This window comes from Leopardus geoffroyi, chromosome E1, assembly GCF_018350155.1.
Source record: "Leopardus geoffroyi isolate Oge1 chromosome E1, O.geoffroyi_Oge1_pat1.0, whole genome shotgun sequence".
NCBI classification, from domain to species: Eukaryota; Metazoa; Chordata; class Mammalia; order Carnivora; family Felidae; genus Leopardus; species Leopardus geoffroyi.
In genome coordinates, this window is record NC_059330.1 from 50,052,423 (window position 1) to 50,068,770 (window position 16,348).

Here is a 16,348-nt window from a genome sequence, read left to right on the forward strand (position 1 = left end):
AAAAAAAAAAAAAAAAAGTAGGAGTAGTAACAAATGGACATAGTGACTGATGTGGAAAACAAAGACAAAAGGAAATGGTAGAAAATCAAATTTCCTGGGGCGCCTGGGTGGCTCAGTCAGTTAAGCATCTGACTTTGGCTCAGGTCACGATCTTGTGGCTCAGGGGTTCGAGCCCTGTGTTGTGGGCTCTGTGCTGACAGGTCAGGGCCCGGAGCCTTCTTCGGATTCTGTGTGTCCCCCTCTCTTTGCCCCTCCCCTGCTCATGCTCTGTCTCTCTCATTCTCTCTCAAAAATAAATAAACATTAAAAACTTCAAAAATAAAAACAAAAGAAAATTAAATTTCCTTATAACCTGCAGCCCATTGACAAATACTTGGGGCAGGCCGAGTATAACTTTTCTCTAGGAACTCCCTACTGTCTTAATATTAATGCTTTGCTGGAGGGAAAAACAACCTTGGCTTGACAACAGCTGGACCTCCAGGATCCTGGGAGTCTTCTTTAGCACGTGAAAATCTTTTTGGAAACTTCCCCTTACCTTTATCTACCCCAACTCCCAAGTATATAATCAGTAACTTCTCACAATTCCCTGGGCAGCTTTTTCTGGCCACGGGTCCTGTCCCTGTGCTTTACTAAAGCCATCTTTTTGCACCCAAGACGTCTCAAGAATTCTTTCTTGGCCTTCGGCTCCAAATTCCCATCATCACCCCAAAACCACATCAGTGAGTAGATAGGAAATACAAAATCATGGTAGCTTGAATTCAACCAATGTCAATAATGACACCAAATACAAATTATGAAAACATTCCAATTATAAGAGAGTTTTCCGGACTTAATTTGAAAAGTCTGCCATAAATACATGCGATCCGCAAAGAAAGAAAACACACTTTAAAGACCCAAAGATGAGAACTCAAACGCTGGGAAAGAAACACCATGGGAAGACTCGTCACAGAAAACTGGTGTGGCTCTACTAACTTCAAGACAAGAATGATTGCTGGTGAGGGAGGGGTCTTTCCTAATCATGCAGAGGTCAATTCATTAAAAGACATGAAAACTAAGTGTATATAGACCTAAGAGCAGAGCTTGAAAACTCATGAGTGAAAAAAAAAAACAGGACTACTAGCAGCCATATTTATTTAATAAAAAAATGAGTGGAAAGAGAAAAAAAGAAGAAAAGAAAAAAAACAGAACAGAAAAGGCCAACAAACAAGCCCACAGATTTCAACAGCTGTAGCTCAGTAGCTGATAAAATCATTAGATAAAAAGTAACTATATAGGAAATTTGAATACAACCAAGCTTCTTAAACTGACTCCTATTGAGCACTCTAGGCAAAAAAAAAAAAAAAAAAAAAAAGAACAGATTTAAAAAAAAGATTTTTTTTTTTTATCGTTTTATTCTTTTTTTTTTTTTTAATTTTTTTTTTTTTTTTTTCAACGTCTTATTTTATCTTTGGGACAGAGAGAGACAGAGCATGAACGGGGGAGGGGCAGAGAGAGAGGGAGACACAGAATCAGAAACAGGCTCCAGGCTCTGAGCCATCAGCCCAGAGCCTGACGCGGGGCCCGAACCCACGGACCGCGAGATCGTGACCTGGCTGAAGTCGGACGCTTAACCGACTGCGCCACCCAGGCGCCCCGATTTTATTCATTTTTAAGAGAGACTGAGAGCGAGCAGAGGTGGGGCAGAGAAAGAGGGAGACACAGAATCCAAAGCAGGTTCCAGGCTCTGAGCTATCAGCACAGAGCCTGATGTGGGGTTCAAACCCACGAACTATGAGATCATGACCTAAGCTGAAGTCGGATGCTTAACTGACTGAGCCACCCAGGTGCCCCCAGAACACTTAAAAAAAAAAATAAATGCACATCGACTATTCATCATAGTAGATATATATTAAACACAAAACAAATCTCAATAAGCTTAATAAATTAAAAATATCTTCCCTTTGACCAAAAGGGAATTAGATTGAAAATAATAATAGCAATATACCTGGAAAATCCCCAAATAATTGGAAATTAAACAACATACTTATAATAATGCATTTTTCAAAGAATATATTAAAAAGAAAAATATTTTGAAGAGATAAAAATGAAATGCAATATATCAAAATTTGTGAGAAGCAGCTAAAACAGTACTTAGAGGACAACTTATAGTTTTGGTGACTAGAATAAAATAGGAAAATAATAAAGAAATTCAATGAAACTAGAATTTGTAGTCTTTGCGAAGACTGGTAACATCGTTGAGCTCTAGCTAACCTAACCATTAATAAACACACAAACACGCAAATTGTCACTAGCAGGAATGAAAGATTGGCAAAAATACACCGGGTGATTAGTAATAAGAAATCCTATGTAGGTGGGCACCTGGGTGGCTCAGTCGGTTGAGTGTCTGACTTTGACCCAGGTCGTGATCCTGTGCTTTGTGGGCTCCAGTCCAGCATAGGGCTCTGTGCTGACAGCTCAGAGCCTGGATGGAGTCTGCTTCAGGTTCTATGTCTCCCTCTCTCTCTACTGATCCCCCACTCTATCTCCCCAAAATAAACATTAAAAAAATTATTAAGAAATCCTATGTAGGAATACTGATATCAAGCAAAATACAACTCAAGGAAAAACTGAACATGACAATTAATTTATAATAATTATGATTTTTAAAAAATATTTATTTTGGGGAGAGCGCCAACAGGTGATGGGCAGAGAGAGAGGGGGACATAGGATCGGAAGTGGGCAATGGGCTGACAGGCTGACAGCAGTGAGCCCGATGTGGGGCTCGAACTCACGGAACAGTGGGATCATGACCTGAGTTTCAGTCTGACGCTTAACTGACTGAGCCACTCGGACGCCCCGTATAATAATTATGATATTTATTCACCAAAAACCCAGGAACCAATTTTATAAAATAAAAATTACAGAGATGCAAGGAGACAGAAAAAGGGCATCACAATAGTAGAATACTTTAACACACCACCTTGAGCACAAGACAGAGGAAATGGACAAAACATAGGAAGGATCCAGAAGATGGGAACACCATAATTAAAAAGGTACTATATATAGGGGCGCCTGGGTGGCTGAGTCGCTTGAGACTGGACTTTGGCTCAGGTCATGATCTCCTGGTTCATGAATTGGAGCCCCGCATCGGGCTTACTGTTGCCAGTACAGAGCCCGCTTTGCTCCTCTGACCCCCTCTCTCAGCCCCTCCCCCACTCTCTCTCTCTCAAAAAGAAATACACATTCTATATTGATATATAGATATCAATGCATAAAACTATAGTCATTCCTATACAAAGTTCTATCTGTTTTAAAAATCACAATGAACAAGTTACTGCATGTACTATGTACCTACGTACGTATGTATGGCTGGGCCAGTGTTTGTGTATTTTGCATGTGTTAAAATATTCCTGCAACCTTTCCGTAAATCTGAATTAATGTCAAAATGTATCCTACATCACTATAAGTAACTTTACACCCTGATTACAGAGAATACAGCTTCACCTCTCATGCACAGGAACCAGTCACATATAGTGATCCTCTACTGGGTCACAAAAATCAGTCACCGAGTTCTCTATCAAATAGAAATATTATATAAACAACGTTCTCAGAAAGCGATGTGATAAAACTAAGAAGTAGCAGCAGAATTTAAAAAGCATTCCACATGGAAACTGCCCAACCTTCTATTAAACATCTCTTGAGTGGAAAGGGAAATAAAAATTGAAGTTAAACATTTTATAAAATGAAATGATAACAAAACACTATGTATCAGAATCGGTGGCATATATTAGGTTTAAGAAGCAAAGGGACTTACTTATAAGGCTTGTGTCCCACACCTCCAGACGAGTAGATGTCTGCACCCATGTCTGCACCCAGGCCAGAATCTTAAATGTTTACCCAGAGTCCTTAACGGGGTTCGATCACATAAACCCTCCAAATGGTCTCAGCAGCACATTGCTCTCTCACGGTTGTGACCTTCAAAATGGCTCCCGTGGTGGGCGTGGTGGATGGGGCCTACGTTCCAGGGACAGGGGAGGGGCGAGCAGCCTCTGACTGCTGCGGCCAACCCCAGGTCTTCCTGATAGCCCCCTCCAACAAATATTCCTATCTGAAAAAAAAAAATAAAATAAAATACAAATTTAATGTCCAGCACAGAAAGTCAGAAAAAATAACAAGAAAACAAACGAAAAAGAAAGCCAAATCAAAGAGCCAAAAAAACAAAAGTAAAAATTAGTAAGTGCACAACAGGAAGACAGATCTCACTAATTAACTGAAACTTTTAAATAAATAAATATTTAAAAATATGTTGGGGCTCCTGGGTGGCTCAGTTGGTTGTCTGACTTCGGCTCAGGTCATGATCTCCCGGTTCATGGGTTCTACCCCTGCTTGGGGCTCTGGGCTGACAGCTCAGAGCCTGGAGCCTGCCTCAGATTCTGTGTCTCCCTCTCTCTCTGCCCCTGCCCCGCTCGCACTCTGTCTCTCTCTCAAAAATAAAAACATTAAAAAAAAATTTTTTTAAAGATGTAAACCACTAACTAACTTAATTATTTGGGGGGGGGGCCTAAAAGAAAATATAGATTAAAATGAAATATTTTCTAAAATATAATAGTAATGCGGGCACATGTGTATATGTACATGTATGTGTTTGCACAAATGTAATGCAATTCTAAATAAGAAATGGTACCAAAAAAAAATCAAAGTGTTACTAAAAAAGATATCAAAATGAAAAATTAGAAAACATTATTTCTTTAAAAATTTTTTTAATGTTTATTTATTTTTGAGAGACAGAGACAGAGCACAAGTGGGGGAGGGGCAGAGAGAGAGAGAGGGAGACACAGAATCTGAGGCAGGCTCCAGGCTCTGAACTCTCAGCAAAGAGCCTGATGCGGGGCTCAAACCCGCAAACCGCGAGATCATGACCTGAGCTGGAGTTGGATGTTTAACTGACTGAGCCACCCAGGTGCCCCAACGTTATTTCTTAATGATAATGAAAATACAACATATCAGACTTGTGACTATATCCACTTGTGACTATATCCTAAGTAATGATTAGGGGGCAATTTGTAGCTCTAAATGGATATATTAGAAAAGAAAAAGTTTGAAAATCAGTGATTGAAGCTTCAGTCTTAAGAAGCCAGAAATACAACAGTAAGTTCAACCCGACAGAGAAGTTTAGTTGCCCCAAAGAGAAAGACCGACAAAGTCAGCATTTGATTCTTGAAAAATAATAATAAAATTTTATAATCTACTAGGTCGACTAAGAAAATAAGAGACAAATTACTTATCAGGAATGAAAAGGAAAGTTTCTTTATCAATCCTGCTAATATAGAAAAGGAACAAGGGGGCGCCCAATGGCTCAGTTGGTTAAGCATCTGACTCTTGATTTTGGCTCAGGTCATGACCTCACGGTTCGTGAGTTCGAGCCCCGAATGGGGCTCTGCACTGACAGTGTCCAGTCAGCTCGAGATTCTCTCTCTCCCTCTCTCTGCCCTCACCCACTTGCACTGTCTGTCTCTCTCTCAAAACAAATAAACAAACTCCATTAAAAAAAAAAAAAAGGAACAGGGTGTTATAAACTACCATGTCTTAATAAATTTGAAAATTTGGATTAAATGAGAAATCCTTTAAAACACACACACACGCACACTTACCCAAAGTAACGCAAGAAGATATTTTCAAAATTGAATCATTCTTTCACAATGTAAGGAGTTGAATGTATCACCACAAACCTTTCCCTGGAGGAGAAGAGGGACACATCCAGGTCTCGATGGAAAATTTTTCTAAGAAGTTAACTACTGACACTTGGCCAAGAGAACACTAGAAGGGCCAGCTAGTAATTTGCAATGTGCCGCTTAAAGTGTGAAACGCCCCTGCCAGTACCTGGGGCCACCTTGTCTTCATTGTATAGCGATGTTGGGTTGATAGTTTACTTCTAATTTAACCAGTTACACAGCCTGGTTTGGATAAATCACCAGCGGGGGGTACACATGCGGCTATATACTTTTACCTGGGCTTTCCTGGAACGAGTATTCCTTGCAGTATTATCTTGGTGGCTGATAATTCAAATACAAACAGTTACCTGTGTGATTGAAAAAGGACGATGGGGATCTACTTCTGGAATTTTCTCAGGCCCCCGATACTTTCCCTGCCCCTCCTTTATTTTCTCCTGCTGTACCTTACAGAATTACACACCCCAAAGGGTCTTGTGAGTCCTTTCAATTATCTGCCTCTATACAATTTATGGAATTAGCCCCGTGGTAGAAGGTTTTTTAAAGTCTCTCTGGCTCCACGGTTTTAATAATGGCCGTGGCTCTGTTTGGGAGAGAGACAAATACAAAAGTTTGCAGAAGAAAGACCTGTTGAAGAACTACCGTTGCCAGCTGGGTTTTGTAACCATCCCTGGGGGTTGTCGCTAAAGCACCGTAGCCATGGACAAAAGAAAAAGTTTATCTGGGGTTTTGGTGTTGGTATATCTCTATGAATTACAAGTACATTACAAAAGAAATTCTGGCTGAGGTCAGCCAAGAAAATGGTACCCTGGCTGCTTTGGGTTCATTCACCAAAAATGAAAGTAACTAAGAAATAGTGTGGGCTGCTAGAATTGCTGAGTTACGGCTGGCGATTCAGTCTGTAAGAAAGGGACATAACATCGTAAGGAGTTTGGGGGAAATCTGTTTTGATGGCTTGGGTCCCTGTCCCATCAATGATCACCAAAAAAATTATATAGGTAGCAGGCGGTTGGAGGAGAATCGAGACTACCCAAACATGGGGAGATGTGGTCAAAGAGTTAGGGTGTTTTGTGAACGATCTTAAGGAACTCCCTCTTTTTATTTATTTGTTTATTTATTTATATTTATTTATTTAGAGAAAGAGAGCATGAACACTGAAGAGGCAGAGAGAGAGGGAGGGAGAGAGAATCCCAAGCAGGCTCTGCACCGTCAGCACAGAGCCCGATGCAGAGCTCAGTCCCCCGAAGTGTGAGATCATGACCTGAGCTGAAACCAAGAGTCAGATGCTTAACCAACTGAGCCACCCAGGGGCCCCAAGGAACTCCTTGGACCCTCTACTGAAGTGGATTTTACACACGAATGTCAAAGATACACCCAAGTGGAAGGGAAGGTTAGGGTCTCAATCAGACCCTCAGGTCGCAGCAGCTTTTGCAGAGATGTGTATAAAGGGACAGACTCCCCATCCCCAGCTTATTAGCCAGGGTAAATGTGGGGTTGTATAACGCATAACGAAAAAAGAATTGTACAACGCCAGTCATACATAGGAAGTGGAAGGCTCCTTCTGAGGCCGTCGACCGTGTAGAAGCTTAATTAAAAATGACTTGAAAGTGGAAGAAATGAATAGAGTAATTGCTAACATTTTAACGGAAAACTAAAGAGAGTAGATGATCCAGATGTTCCAGCAACCTGTAGAGCTGCAACTGAACCGGTGAAGGTTCCTCATTATGCTGCCATCAGGGACTTTTTAAATATTTGATGAGTACTCAAAGGAGGACTCTACAGTTCCTGCAAAGCCAGAGTCACCTGATATGGTGGGAGACAAAGGAGAGAATTATGATCCCGACTGATGGGAGGGCCAGGGTCTCTTGGCCCAATTCCTGAAGATAGCTTGGCCTCACTGAAGATAGCAGTGAGGTGTCGACGATCTTGCTGGAAACTTTTTCCCAGACTTCCCTGATGTCACATTTCTTGCACACATCTTGGTGGATCTTCAGGCAAAGAAGCATATTCCATGTGATGGAGAAAGAAGCCTAGGGCACTATTTCCAGAGCCCAATGCTTGCCTATGCTTTTCTCTGACCTAGCATATCCTTTACCATTAAAAGCTTATGTGAGGAGTCTGAGCGTCCCTTCCGACATCTGACCTGGTGTGATCCACCCAAGTTTCCGACGTGTTTTAGGAGGCCAGCACTATTTGCATACCAAAGTCAGACAAGGGCATGTCAAGAAATGAAAATGATAGAGCAACATGCCTCGTAAGCATGGATGCAAAGTCCTAACCAAATGTTACCAAATCAAATCCAGGTAACCATGGCTTAATTGGCCATGAACTGGTCCGAGAAGGCAAGGCTGGCTAGCATTCCAAAATCCAACCATTTAATTAATCATCATAACCACTAATGATGAATGAGTATTTCACTAGAAGAAAAAAATCATTTCGTAACGTTACCTACGCATTCATAATAAAAACTATCTGTAGATTAAGAAAAGAAGGGAATCTTTAAAAGAAGGATTAAAAAAAAAACACAGCTAATATCGCTCTTCATGGTGAAATAGAGAATGCTTTACCTCTGTGAGTGGGAAAAAGAAGGATGTCCACAATCAATATAGGTATTCAGCATTGTTGTCTTAGCAGTTCACAAATGGAGAAAAATGACTTAGAAGTCATAATTTTTAGAAAGGAAAAGTTAAAACTTATTCAGAGGAATATTTTCATAACCTTGGGAAAAACAAAGTATTTTTCAAGCAGGACCATCTAGGGGTGCCTGGGTGGCCCAGTCAGTTGAGCGTCCGACTCTGGTTCAGGTCATGATCTCACAGTTTGTGAGTTCGAGCCCCGCGTCGGGCTTGCTGCTGTCGGCACAGAGCCCACTTCGGATCCTCTGTCTCCCCACCCCCCCCCCGCCCCTCCCCTTCTTGCGCTGTCTCTCAAAAATAAAACATTAAAACAACATAAAGCAGGACTATCCACGAATGAAATTCCGTTTGTGAAAAGGAAGAGTGAGAAACTAAAACTCGCAAAATAAGAGAACACCCGTTGTGTACGTCCACCGTAGATCTATCTATTCAGCAAAGGACTCATATTAATAATATATGTGAAATACCACAGGTCAATAAACGAAAAGCATACAATTTGATTTTTTTAATGGGTAAAAGATCTCAATAGGTATTCAAGCAAAAGAACTTCCAAATGGCCAATACGTATGAAAAGATGTTTAACGTCATTAGTCGTCTGGAAACGTAAATTAAAATCATAATGAGATACTCATGTACACACACCAGAATGACTGTTATTAAACCGAGAACAATGTGGGCGGCTCGGAATTCTCACGTACTATTGATATGACTGTAAATTTGTACGACCACTTTTCATAACTGTTTGATAGTATCTACTACGGGTAGGTAAGTGCCTACCCTAAGACCAGCACTTGGAGTGAAGGCATCGATACACAGAAATGAGTGCTGACGTCCATCGGAAGACCTATAAAAGGATGTTCACAGCAGGTTTATTCATAATAGCCTGAATGGATACATAAATTATGGTATATTTATACAGTGGAATACCACACGACAACCAATAAAAGTGACCCATTGCCATGCCGATTTCACAGATAATGTTGAGTTAAAAAAAAAAAAAAAAAGAAAAATATGATGTGCAGAGACACAACACAGAGGCTGTGACCCTGGGGTGGGCTCGGCCATGTGCCTCTGTTCACGTGGTCACTGCCATTGTCCAGCCCTTACTCTGCCTCTCCACTACAGGAAGAACTATGCTGTGCTTCTCGGAGAACTTACAACATTATAATTATAATATTGCAGCTTTATCATTCCAAAACATTTTCAGTAAGTTAAAACAGCATAATTCTTTTTTAGAATCAGAGGGTATTTGAGGCTTCCGGGCTGTTCCAGCAGGAGCTTGCACTTGGCTGAGGGCTGAAGTTCCTCCTCAAAATCATCCAGTTCCTGCTCTTTGGAGAGGTCCAAGAAAACCTCTTCTGGAAACGAATAGATAGAAGGAGGCCACACGTCCTTCAGTAGTTCTGGACTGAGTGCAGTGTCTATGCACAGATGGTACTTTTATATTCACGGCTGATATAAAATCACAGATCCTGGGGCACGTGGGTGGCTCAGTCAGTTGAGCGTTCAACTTGGGCTCAGGTCACGATCTCGAGGTTCGTGAGTTTGAGCCTTGTGTTGGGCTCGCTGCTCTCAGACAGTCCGTGCAGAGCTCGCCTCGGATCCTCTGACCCTCTCTTTCTGCCCCTCCCCTGCGTGCATGCTCCCCAAAATAAAACCAAATGCTTAAAAATTAATAAGTAAACAAATAAAATCACGGAGACCGACCCACCTGCTCCAGGGTGGGCTGCGAGAGGCCGTATTCCTCCAGGCCGAAGCTCTGTTTAACTGTGGAAGGGTGGGCACACTTTAGGAGTTGGTATATTTTAAATCTGGATGGTTGACTACATCACCTTAGGACACAAACAGAAAATACGGGCAAACCTCAAATGAGGTGAGGCGACTGGCCCCATCTTTCAAAGTTTACTGTTTTTTAATGTATTTTTTTTTGTTTGTTTGTTTTGAGGGAGACAGAGAGGGCACAGGTGGGGGAGAGAGAGAGAGAGGGAGAGAGAGAATCCCAAGCAGGCTCCACACTGTCAGTGCAGGGCCCGACGCGGGGCTTGAGCCCACAGACCCGTGAGATAGTGCCCTGAGCCGAAATCAAGAGCATGCTGATTTGCTTAGCCAATGGAGCCACCCACATACCCCGGTAGTGAACACATCTTCTAGCTAACAGACACACGTCTGCTTAGGTCTGGGGGATGGAAGGCACTTGTGTGACGCTTGCGTGGTGCCCACTTTTTGAGATCTCTGAGGGGGGAAACAGCCCCAAGGTTTCCGTCCCCGCACGTGAGCCAGTGCTTAGCAGAGCTGACGCGGCAGCCAGAAGGAAGGAAGGGAGGAAACGACACGTAGAAAAGGGAAGCGTCGGAAGATTGCAGAGAGGGTGGCTCAGTCGGTTGAGCCTCCGACTTTGGCTCAGGTCATGATCTCATGGTTGGTGAGTTCGAGCCCCGCGTTGGGCTCTGTGCAGAGCCTGCTTCATTCAGATTCTGTGTCTCCCTGCCTCTGCCCCTCCCCCTCCCCCACTCACACTCTATTTTTCTCAAAAATAAACATTAAAAATAAATAAATACATACATAAATAAATAAGTTTATAAAAGACCGCTATGGCTATCGAAGGAACAGATAGATGGCTCTCGGGCTTTTTTTTTTTTTTTTTTTCCCAAAAGCCATTACAACTTGCCCCTAATCGAGTTGAAAATATCCTTGGAGTTTAACAAAATAGACAGGCTAGTGCAGGTATGGTCCCTCTAGGAGCCCAGCAGATTGGAAATGTGCCGCCACACGTCCCAGGCCAAGAGTGGTCTCAGCGTCGATCCGGGGAGCGCTGTGAATGACCACATGGCCCAGAAAGTCGGGGTGCTCAGTCTGGAGAAGACAATGGTGTCACAGCGACCACAGATACTGTCCCCAGAGGTGAGAAGAGTATCTCTCTTCCCGCCGGATGGGATGCTGCCCAGTAAAGCCAATTACATCTCCAAATTTACCCTTGCATTTTGTTTTTTAACAAGGGGAAAATATGTTGTCTCTGTCCTGTGATCTCTGTCCCTCTGGCAACCCTGAGCTTTCTGATGGTTTGGCCTCATTGCCTTTTTTTCTTTTTATGTTTATTTATTTTGAGAGAGAGAGAGAGAGAGGGAGGGAGAGGGAGAGGGAGAGAAAGAAAGAGTGGGGGAGGGGCAGAGAGAGAGGGAGACACAGAATCCGAAGCAGGCTCCACGCCCTGAGCCTGGACTTGGGGCTCGAACCCATGAAACTTAAGATCATGACCTGAGCCGAAGTCTGACAATTAACCGACTGAGCCACCCAGGCGCCCCTGGACTCCTTGCTTCTGATGTGGGCAATGAAGGTGGCAAAACCCTGGTTCCTCAATGTCCTGTCAATCAAAGAAGCACCTTATCGGGGCGCCTGGGTGGCTCAGTCGGTTGAGCAGCCGACTTCGGCTCAGGTCATGATCTCGCGGTCCGTGAGTTCGAGCCCCACATCGGGCTCTGTGCTGACAGCTCAGAGCCTGGAGCCTGTTTCCGATTCTGTGTCTCCCTCTCTCTCTGACCCTCCCCCATTCATGCTCTGTCTCTCTCTGTCTCAAAAATAAATAAACGTAAAAAAAAAAAAAAGGACCTTATCCATTTGTACCAGAAAAGCTTCTGGTAAGATTGTATATGCTCAAAGATCCATGTACCAATAACAGCATTTCTTGAAAGCCAGTAAGAGATTTTATCTTTTATACAATTCTACTCAAGATTAAACTATAGTATACTCCAATGGTACTGCTCATTGAAAGTTATACTTTATGAATTGTGTGGCCCAATATATAGGATTTATCATGATTTTGATAATTATTCTTGGTCTTGTCCTGGATAAGCCCCAATCCCTCTTAATTTACTTACAGGGGAAAAAAGACTTACTAAGTATTCCCATTGAGTGACTAATATTTGTGTCTTTCAAGTAAGAATTTTTCTATTTATTCAGCAATCTATTGTCCAAATTGCTTTAAGCATCTAATGAGTGGCAAGATTTTTAAATTTTATTTTAATTTTAAGTTTTATTATTTTAATGTTTTTTATTTATTTTTGAGAGAGACAGAGACAGAGGGAGAGACAGAACATGAGCGGGGGAGGGGCAGAGCAAGAGAGGGAGACACAGAATCCGAAGCAGGTTCCAGGCTCTGAGCTGTCAGCACAGAGCCCGACGCCAGGCTCGAACTCACAAGCCGTGAGATCATGACCTGAGCCAAAGTCAGACGCTCAGCCGACTAAGCCACCCAGGTGCCCGAGTGTCAACATCATTGTTTTAGAGTGTCATATCTTATAAGCTTATCCTGGGTGTTGTTAGATTACATATTATTTATCTCATCCATCTACCTGTCCTGTACTTGGTTTGTGTCTCCAGTTAACATTCTAATGGATGTGCTTTTATTGGCTCTGTTGTGTCCTAATAACCCTAAAAGCTCACCTGGAAAAAATATGTTAATGATAATGGAAAGATTCGAAGTCTCAGTATGTGGCAAGAGCTATGTTACGTGCTTTATATATAGTATCTCATTTAGTTCTCAAGCTGAGAGGTATAATTATGATTTCTTTCTTTCTTTCTTTCTTTCTTTCTTTCTTCCTTTCTTTCTTTCCTAATAACCCTAAAAGCTCTCCTGAAAAAAATATATTGATAATTTAAAGATTACAAGTCTCAGTATGTGGCAAATGCTGTTACATGCTTTATATATAGTATCTCATACAGTTGTCAAGCTGAGAGGTAAGATTCCGATCCTTCCTTCTTTTCTCTCTCTCTCTCTCTCCTTCTTTCTTTCCTCATTTACTACTTATTTTAAGTAGGCTTCATGCCCAGCATGGAGCCCAATGCGGGGCTCAAACTCACAACCCCAAGATCAAGAGTCAGATGCTTAACAAACTAAGTCACCCAGGCGCCCGTATGATCCCTTCTTTACAGATTCGGGGACAGAAGCTCTCAGGGTTAGGATTACTTTCCCAAGTTTGCACACTTGGGGAATGACAGCCACATTTGCAAAGCCAGCTTTGTTGAACGGAGGCAGGCAGAAGTTAGCAAAATAGGCTCTTTCTTCTTGTAACGGTTGGTCAACATTTCAGCATGTACTCGCAAGGCCTCAAGGCAATTTCCTCGTGAACAGTGCTAAGAAGAAAACCACAGGCCCCACATAGTGACCCTCGGGGCATGTACAGAAAACCAGGCTTTTTCTCTTAATTAATTTTTTAATTTAAATCCAAGTGAGTTAACGTATAGCATAATCACGATTTCAGGAATAGAATTCAGCGATTCATCACTTACTCGCAACACCCAGTGCTCAGCCCAACAAGTGCCCTCCCGAACGCCCATCCCCCATTTAGCTCATCCCTCCCCCCCACCTCCCCTCCAGCAGCCCTCATTTTGTTCTCTGTATTTAAGAGTCTCTGATGGTTTGTCTCCCAGTAAACCAGACTTAATCTGTAACCTCCCTGCAGTTTCAACTTCCCCGGAATGTAACCTTTAAGCAATGTAGAATTTCTTGGTCAGGGCTTGGAAATTTACTGACAGGCCCCTTCCCCTCTCCTTAAGAGGGCAGCCTCTCCTCAGCAAGGCATTCCTTGCTACTAAATTCCTTTGTTTTTTTCTTCCTTCCTTCCTTCTTTTCTTTCTTTTCTTGATGTCCCCTCTCTGCCTTTGAAAGCTTTCTTTCTTTTAGCTCAGCAGAAGGCTCCTTCCCCTCCCCCCCCACTTGTTCAATGATTCCAATTCACGAATTGTTTAATAAGGCCAATTAGACTTTCACATTTACCCACTGAATTTAGTTTTTTAACGGCAGTACTGACCATTAGGGAGTCAATTGCGTTAGTGAGGTCGAAAGGCTGTGGTTTCCATGGTTTCTTTTAAAAGAAAGCTTGTGCTTTTGCTGTCCAGGGTAACTAGGTCCCTAGTGGAGGAGACAATGTTCCCTGGAAAAGAAACAGTCGGTGACAGGCTTGCACATTACATGAGAGATCGCAGTAGCTTCTGAGAGCGTGGAGCTCTTTGTTCAAGGACCTGAACTCGCAGAGGAAATTTCTAGCCAAAAGTGGAAGCGACACGAAATATCTTCCGGTGCTGGAAAATATCGTTCTGGTCGGTATGCTCCTTTGCAGGCAGCTGGCAAGAATGACCAGTGTCTGTAAATGACCAGCACATCGTACGAAGTGGTGATTTTTAGGGACGTGCTCTGAAAAAACACAACATATATGTGTTTTAGAAATTAAGTCACTTTGTGGGGCGCCGGGGTGGCTCAGTCGGTTCAGCGGCCGACTTCAGCTCAGGTCACGATCTCACGGTCCGTGAGTTCGAGCCCCGCATCGGGCTCTGGGCTGATGGCTGAGAGCCTGGAGCCCGCTTCCCATTCTGTGTCTCCCTCTCTCTCTGCCCCGCCACCGTTCATGCTGTGTCTCTCTCTGTCTCAAAAATAAAAAAAACGTTAAAAAAAAATTAAAAAAAAAAAAGAAATTAAGTCACTTTGTCCTTAGCGCTAACTCTGTGTGTTCACTAGCTGCCTTCAGTTATATCGTCTATAAGCCCCATAACCTCTTTACTGTCCAGTGAGGTGATTTTGAACCCCCAGAGCTTTCCCCGCTCGCGCATGAAAACATAGTGCGAGATAATTGTTCTCACTTGTTAAAAAAGTTTGGAAAACTCACCTAAACTTTCACTTTTATAAAATTTCTTATTCTTTTAGAGTTTAATGATATTTTATTCCAAAATGATAAATATTCATAATTTTGAAAATATTTTTATGTTTAAAAAAGGGAGATTAACCTTGCTTTCTCACCTCATAGCTAAGCTCCTTGATTGGCGGGTGGGAAGAATCTACTTTAAAAACACCAAAGTAGGGGCGCCTGGGTGGCTTGGTCGGTTAAGCGTCCGACTTCGGCTCGGGTCATGATCTCACGGTCCGTGAGTTCAAGCCCCGCGTCGGGCTCTGTGCTGACAGCTCAGAGCCTGGAGCCTGCTTCAGATTCTGTGCCTCCCTCTCTCTCTGCCCCTCCCCTGTTCATGCTCTGTCTCTCTCTGTCTCAAAAATAAATAAACGTTAAAAGAAAATAAATAAATAAAAAATAAAAACAACAACAACAACAACAAAAAAAACACCAAAGTAGGGGCACCTGGGTGGCTCAGTCAGTTGTGCCTCTGACTTTGGCTCAGGTCATGGTCTCACGGTCCATGAGTTCGAGCCCTGCGTTGAGCTCTGTGTTGACAGCTTAGAGCCTGGAACCTGCTTCGGATTCTGTGTCTCTCTCTCTCTGCCCGTCCCCTGCTCACGCTCTGTCTCTCTCTCTCAAAAATAAACGTTAAAAAAAAATTTTTTTTTTAAACGCAAAAATTAAAAACAGCTGAAGGAAGCTTTTCTTAAGAAACCAAGTATAACAAAGGCTATCTTTCCTGCTGGGCTCTGTAATTGTTTTTCTTATTGTGCCTTATCCTGAAGAACATTTTTAAGAGAATTCAGGTGCCAGGCAAGTGATGGTATCTTTCTGAGAACAATCATCCAGAGCTTAAAGGAAAATAATCCCGTGTTTTAAACATAGATGCCACAAGCAGTTTAAAATCCAAAAACCGTGGCAGCTTTTTCCACAACAAAGGAAAAATCCACCCAGGACAGTTTTGAGTCAACCTTTTATGAATGGGGTTTGCCCAATTCACCTTGTTTTCCTGGATACCACAGCAGATGACTGAGCCAGCAAGTGGGCGGGTCTGCTTCTTGAAATCACCGCTGCAGCAGAGATATCCATGGGCCAGAAATAGCCACCTGGGATTCTTTTGTGAGGAAGAATAATCTCGTTTGTTTGAGCCATTCTACTCTTCTGGGCTGATCCGATATCGCAGCCAAACTTGTCCTAATATACCTTTCCACATCTTCCAAATCTTAACATCTCAGAAACCTTCTTCGACAAGAAAAATCTTAGCAACATTTCAGTAATGAATCATCTCATTCCTTCAGTGTTTAATCCTGACATTTTGGAATGTTCCTTCACACCTGTAACT

At 42.5% G+C, this 16,348-nt stretch overlaps 1 protein-coding gene across 1 annotated transcript in view; it reads right to left on the reverse strand.

The window, feature by feature from the left end:
- The window catches only part of LOC123603977 (ABC-type organic anion transporter ABCA8-like), a 95,582-nt gene extending 81,176 nt beyond the window's left edge, over positions 1 to 14,406 (reverse strand). Inside the window, exons 1-4 of the mRNA XM_045489547.1 lie at positions 14,152 to 14,406; positions 10,056 to 10,176; positions 7,395 to 7,511; positions 3,794 to 4,087 (exon numbers count right to left, since the gene is read on the reverse strand). The gene's annotated coding sequence lies outside the window, so the exon portion shown is untranslated. The remainder of the gene's footprint in view (positions 1 to 3,793; positions 4,088 to 7,394; positions 7,512 to 10,055; positions 10,177 to 14,151) is intronic.
- Between the last annotated feature and the right edge of the window lie 1,942 nt (positions 14,407 to 16,348).